At 44.3% G+C, this 6,886-nt stretch overlaps 1 long non-coding RNA gene and 1 other non-coding gene across 2 annotated transcripts; one reads left to right on the top strand and one right to left on the bottom strand.

The window, feature by feature from the left end:
- Positions 1-2,817: 2,817 nt before the first annotated feature.
- LOC123101700 (uncharacterized) lies at positions 2,818-6,322 on the top strand. The gene is made up of 3 exons (XR_006448603.1): positions 2,818-2,951; positions 6,145-6,148; positions 6,312-6,322. It is a non-coding gene; the product is annotated as an uncharacterized lncRNA (long non-coding RNA).
- TRNAK-UUU (transfer RNA lysine (anticodon UUU)) lies at positions 3,396-3,468 on the bottom strand. The gene has a single exon. It is a non-coding gene; the product is annotated as a tRNA-Lys (tRNA).
- Positions 6,323-6,886: the final 564 nt, after the last annotated feature.

The following is a 6,886-nucleotide window of genomic DNA, read 5'->3' as shown; positions in this document are numbered from 1 at the left end:
TCTTATGCTCAGTGAGCAAGCTTGATTTCGGTTACTCCCTTCTATTGGGAGCTCCCTATCTGTAGGTTTCAGGGGGGTACGATCCACCGTGTTCCTGTGCTTTACATGAAATGGAAAGATCAGAATGAACAAGCAGAGCAACTTGACGACAGAACTACATTGGTTAGACAGGCGTGTAGGTTGCTACAATATCCAGAGACGCTTAACAATTGCTGTTTGAATCGATCCTTTCTTGTATCGGATCTGTGAAGTTCATTTTGGTCATGCCAGAAACCTATTCTCTATATGCCAATTCGTTTCGCAGAAATTCAGAGATTGGAGAAAATGAGCCTTTAACGGAGGTACGATGCATTACCTTGTATACGAAATCTAACGAAATTCTCATTCATTCCTAAAATGATTTTTGAGATAGAAAAACTTGTTTATGGAATTAGCCCCTAGTGGAGAAGCAAGGATTCCAGGCTCGCCATCAATCCAGGCAAAGCAGTCTTCCCAAACTAACTAATTGTTGAATTAAAACTTGCTATACTAATAGCTCTTCAATCTGTTTATTGCTGCTTCATTGTCCTTTCCCTTTGCTCTAGCGTTAGTCGCAGGAATCCCTCTTGCGTTAGTCGTAGTCATCTATTCGTAGAAATCGTAGGAAAGATCGTGGGAACCTACACCGTACCTTTCGTAGTCAATACGATGAAACCAAAGCCTTAGCAGAGGAAGGAACCGATCTGATTCCCGGAACCGAAACAGGTATTTCCACTACTGCCGTTACTGAACCGAGGACAAGGACAGCTGCCCCGCTGGGCATAGATTTCATCCCGTTAGTGTGCATTGTTGAACCCAAAGACAAGTAGGGATTTTGATATTGATAGCTAAGGGTAGGTGTACTAATAACACCAGGCGATCTCTATATCTATAGGGACAACTATGATAGGGGGGTCTGTCGTAAATCCAACAAAGTATGGTAGCTCAAGCGGGGAGCAATCTGCATTTGAGAATGCTATGCTAGCGGTGAACCTAAATCTGACGATGAAGGGGGCCAGCACTTAATGAGTACGGAATTTCATAACCGGGGTGCGAAAGGAATGCACCCGAATAAATCAATGAATGAAGCTCAGGCCACGAATTCTGGAATCTAAGAGCGGGTGGTGAAGTTGGGCACTCTCGAAACCTCTGGGTTGACTTCTTCAACCTTCTCATTCTTGTTGACGGCGCGGAGCACCTCGAAGAGGACTCCGGCGGTCTGGTAGGCCTTCCCAAGTTGGGCCCTCAAGGCGACATTGGCATGGGACAGGGTGTGTCATGGCTAGGATTAGATTTATAACGAGATAGAGCTCTGGTTTGGAGCTTCAGAATTACCGGTCAGCTTGTTCCCCTTTGTCAAGTGCACGGACGTAGTTCTCGTAGTACTGCTGATAAAAACTCTCAATTTCACGGGCATCGCTCTTCTTCACGCGCTTCACGAGACTGGGGCTATTATCCTGTGGTGTTGCATAAGAGCAAAAACATAAAATTATGTAGTGGCATCTTTGGATTCGAGAGGGTAGTTATGCAAAATCCGATAAAAAAATCCCCCAATCTTCCTGCTCCTAGACCCTATTTTGCTCTGGCTTTTAGGTTAGATTCAATCTTATTTTCTTTCAATCTTTCTCACCGTGTCTATTTCCCCGCTTCTTTTCCAAACTAGTAAAATTGAATCATTTCAAAAGGACGTCTAGAAAATAAGGCTAACCCAATTTGCCTCTCCAAAAAAAATAGAAAAATAAAGCGAGCAAAACGCTAGAAACTTCCATTTACTTTGCAGGATGTAGTAAAAACTAGAAACCAATTACCCGAGTCCCCGTTTGAGATACGTGAAACTATTCTAGCCAAACCAATTGACCATAACTATCTGATTGCAACATGATTTCAACAAAACGAAGAAAGTATCGGAAATACCACTATCTAGTACATCTAATCTGCTCCCTCAAGTGTGAAACACAAAGGTGCTCCGAAATGAACAAGTAATACGTATGGATGATCACCGAAAGCAAAATCTAATGCGGACGCTTACGAACATACTCCAAAATTAGCTCTCCAAAGCAAGGAAAAATGGCAAAGCCAGAAAAGTTCTCCAGGAAATCACACTAACTGTTTTTCTGCATAGACTCGTATGATTATGAATCAAAAGCAAAACATCCTCGAAAACCACGAATCGAGGCGCGCATGTGCCCCCAAAAAAATACAAGAACAAACATTTTTGAATGTGGGAACACAAAACTTTTCCAAGTACACACAGCCTACGCGGCATTGATCCGATGCCAAAAAAATGAACCAGGAGCGCTCGCTCTGCCACAAAATCCAAACCCAAACGCATCAAAACAGCATGCGAAATGCACCATACGTATCCCCGCGAAAACGAATGCACGTACAGAGGTAAGCGACTCGGGGGCGCTCGGGCTCGATCTCGGCGGCGACGCGCAGGATGGGAGCGATGCTGCTGAGCGTGGACGGGACGACCTTGTTGTCGAACACCTCCATGGAGAAGGTCGTCATGCCCAGGTGGGAGGGGAGGCAGGTGAAGAAATAGAGGTCCGGCCTTGCATGCCCGTGGATATTTATACGTCGATCCAATGGCCGAGATCAGCTGATTCTCGGGAAAGGGAACCGCGGGGGAGACCGGAGGCGTCGGTGTGGTGGAAATGCTGAGCTCCGCTGCTTGGTGAGGGGTTTCTCTGTCTGGACGGTGGGGCGAGCGTCGTGGCTGACCGCTGGAACACTTCAACAAATCCCCGTGTACGTTATTTTGATAGATAATAACAAAAGTTTGTTGTATCTAGTACGCCCCTTCTTCTATTTGATCAAGATGGATAGCAAAAAAGCATGAATAGGCCTACTGGGATGGAAGGAGAGAAGGACTGAACGAGAAAAGGAAATACCTCTTTGTTTACCTTGGAATGAATTGCTCGACTACTTAGGTAACGAAACAAAACGTTCATCTACGATCTTTCTTAAAAAAAGATAGGACTATACGGCAGTTCTCGTTAGTAGATTCGCAGAACAGAAGAAGAAGTTCACTCTGACTTGCGCACTACAAAAAGGCAGCCAACAACTTCGGACGTACTCCGTCTTTCGAGCCTCTGTTTAGCTTCAAAAGATAAGGCGCTAGTGCAACGAACGCTACTTTGGTGCGTCCCACCCCAACTAACTAGTGCTTGACTTGACTTTCCCCCCGCCCTATCCAATGAATAAGGAGAAGGCCGGCCTATCAATGACCGAGCCAGTCTGATCTCCTTTATACTTACCTCAAACAACGAGCGAAATCGAGATGTTGATGAGAAATGGGCTTTTCTCAAGGCCAAAGAGTGCTCTTTGAAGGCTACTATGCATCCTTACGAATACAAGAGTGGTTTTTTTTGTTATGGGTATAGCAGGACTTGAACCTGCGACCATTAGGTTAAAAGCCCAATGCTCTACCAACTGAGCTATACACCCGATTTTACAAGAAGGCTTGGTGCGGAAAAGAAAAGAGGGCGGCCGGGCCCCTTTTCTTCTTATCATATCACAAGGGCGCGGCTCTGTATGGTATAGTACTGTGGAGCAAGTTTGGGAGTCCTTTCCACTCATTGAGGATTCTATCTAAAAAAGAAGGTCAACGGGGGAGACTACAGTAGCTCGAACTCAGACTATGTACGAAAAAGGTAAAGTCGTCTTTCCTAGGGTTCGACCGAAAGGAGTTGTGTTCTATGGTTTGACGTTGTGGAGGTCCAGCACTCTTCTAAACGAAGAAAGAGGGGATTCATGCTACCTCTTACTCCTACAGAAGATCGACTGGCGCGAACTTCCGATCGATTCCTTATTCATTGTTGCCGACCCTTACATCATCATAAAGAGAATCAAGATATCCCAAGAACCCAGCTAGGGATGAATGACTAGCGCTCAATAACAAGCAAGGGATGAGCGCATGGGAGCGGAGTTGCTTGTTTCTTTATTATCACATTAGAGAAGCGGAACCTCCAAGCTCAGACATCTCGAACATAGAAACTACCCTTCTATCCCACCCTGCTCCTCCGGCATCAGAAGCAGAACTACCTGACCGAAGGAGATAGACAAGAAGGGAAGACGGTCATACAAAGGCCGAATAAAGCTCTCTTGAAGCTGCATCTGAATAGACCTAGAGTCACTCAGTACATACGAACCCTTGAATAAATAAGAATTGAGAAGTATGAAATGTGGGCATCATAACAAAAAAAGGAAAAGACCGAACCAGTAAGACTAATGTCTACTTATTTATACCTTTGAGAGGTCCACTTAGACTATTATGATTTTCTCTTTAGCTACGTAGGTTATATAAGATTCAATTCAATCTAACAAGCGGACTAGACTACCTTCGGCTACTACAAGATATTTAGAAACCTAAGAAGCTGAGCCTACTTTATGCACTTAAGGCAGCAGCAGATGATGAAGAAATGGGCGGTAGATGATAATGAGAAAAGGCACCCCTTGGCATTTCCTGTGGGGGAGTCTGATTGATCCAATCACGATGAATGATGTCAACCCCCTCTTTTGCGCCTAACTTGACTCTGATTCTCCCACTATGAGAGCTGATCCACGGGCTAGTTCGGCTACAGAATGGAATTTACGAAAGCCCCCCGTCTTTCCGACTCAATGTATTGCCCTTTGGGACCACGATTTTACGAGGAAGTGAGAGAGGGGACACCAAACATAGGTGCGTACCATTGCCCCAATCCAATGGACTATGTCATACAGGGAGGAACCCTTGGAGGTTGGGACAGAAAGAAAGCAGGTTTTGCTTCTGCTTCCTTCGAGCTACCAAACTCTTTCGTCAGGTGTGGGTCAAGTTCCCTCATAATTGCTTGACTTCCCCTTTGGGGCACGAAAAGATGGACTAGGACTTAAGTAAGGGAGAGGACAACCCCTGTTTCTGGCTTACCTTCAACGAATTAGTGCTATTCCCATTCCTTACTTTGATCCGACCCTGTTCCCCGGCCAGTTTGCTTGCTCACTAGAAGAGTCAAGCGAGAGCAGCTAGTTTAGAAGGAAAAGGACACCTGGGGCTATTCGGCCTCACTTTTCGGAGACTGAACTACCGCTCGCTTACTTGCTGATCAAGGAGGTCATTTCCACTTACTCTAAGCATAGAAGGAAGAATATTGAAAAACTAACAAACAAATTGTCTTCAGCCCTACTTACTTATAGGCTGACTTGGCCCAGGAAACAAGGTTCTATTAGGCTTGCAGGGCTTAAAAAAGAATGAGCTAGATCGCAGGTATTTGGATACGAGGTAGTAGCAGGGTCTAGTCGAAGCGGTGCGCAAAGTGTACAAAGGCGAGTCTCACGGGCAGCGGCACGTGAGGGGTCTCCCGAACTTCATGGAAGACGCAGTTAGGGAGTTGGAAGATGCACTTTGGACTCCTGCACCAGTAAGAATGGAACTGGAATAAAAAGTCGGGGTAGCTAGTCACTCCGTTACTGAGGAAAGAGAGGATGGCATTTCCATAAGTAGACTCTCCTTCTTACTGAATCCTTATCCTGCCCTCTCTACTCGGGAACAATTCATTCTTAACTCGTACATAAGTTCCGGGCGTCGACAAGAGAGTTAGCAATCTACAGCTGGTTCAGTGGACTGGTGGTGACACGGGCGGGCCCTCTACTTTATTTGCCGAATCCAATCGATCATGGGCGGCCCTCTTCGTTCACAGTCTTTCTTTCCTTTCAAATCCAATTGTTCCAATCTGACCAAATAGCAATTCATTGAAATCATTCGGGTCACCTCTTTTTTAAGCACTTGACCAAGCCTATTTCTATAGAAAAGGACAGGAATCTATTGACTTTGAGTCTGTCACCTACTACGAAATGGGAACTGAACACAGGATGGCAATAGTGAGAGAAAAAATCCCCTCGTACTACGTCATTATTTATTCGATTTTCCCTGGTAAGTGCTCCAGATGCAGTTGCTTTAGTTGACGTAGTGAGTGGAACCTAATTATCTGTTTCCTTTCATACCAGAGTTGCCTTTTGTAGATGAGAAAGCCAACAATTTTGCAAGGAGTTGATAATTGCACTTGAAGTAGTAAGTTTAAAGACAGTTGAAACTTAATGGCACCATTTAACCAAGCACTCTTGTAGCTTCGGAAACTCCGTGTTCAGATCGGTGAGGCAAGATACGAATTCATCGTTAGTTACCTCCACGATATCCAAAATACCCTCAAGACCATGAAGATAGATAATGAGAGTCAGGTTCAAACAATTCAAGGATTGTAAATACCATAACAAGAAAGTAGAATGCACCAAATTTTTCCTATTACCGGTTCCAGGAAGAGCACACCAAATGAAAGAAACTATTACTCAAAAAGCGAATCACATCTCGATCCACAAACTGCCAAAAGCCTTTGTTATTCCATTCCCAGTGGAACGTCAACCTGTTTAACAACTATTTTCTAAGAAACTTGCTGAATTCTAAATGAAACAACCTTATTTTCAAGTGACAGGCAATATCCATTTCAACCAATTATTAAAGATAAAAGGGCTAAATGCACAGCTAATTGAATTCCTTTTCGAGGTTGAGTTCATCTTGAAACCGCATTTGCTTCCTAATTAAACTGAGAAAAAATAAGAATATTAAAAGAAAGACTCTACAGAACATGAATGAATTCAGGTACATCACATCAGGCTGATATGTGTCGGTATCATACCTGTTTCAAGATTCTGGCTAAGCCCTTCTTGTTGCCACATATCCAGTTTCTTCTAAGGTTTCTAGAATTGCTCAAGTTCCTGCTCAACGCTTCTTGTCTAGCTCCAGTCTAGCACTTGTACCAGTCGCCTACCAGATCACGGCTTTGCTCCAATTATACTCTCCAATTATGCAATCCTCTCAAAAATTGGGGCTTTT

Source organism: Triticum aestivum, chromosome 1A (genome assembly GCF_018294505.1).
Source record: "Triticum aestivum cultivar Chinese Spring chromosome 1A, IWGSC CS RefSeq v2.1, whole genome shotgun sequence".
NCBI classification, from domain to species: domain Eukaryota; kingdom Viridiplantae; phylum Streptophyta; class Magnoliopsida; order Poales; family Poaceae; genus Triticum; species Triticum aestivum.
The sequence above is the reverse complement of the archived record's forward strand: the minus strand, read 5'-3'. Positions and strand labels throughout refer to the sequence as shown.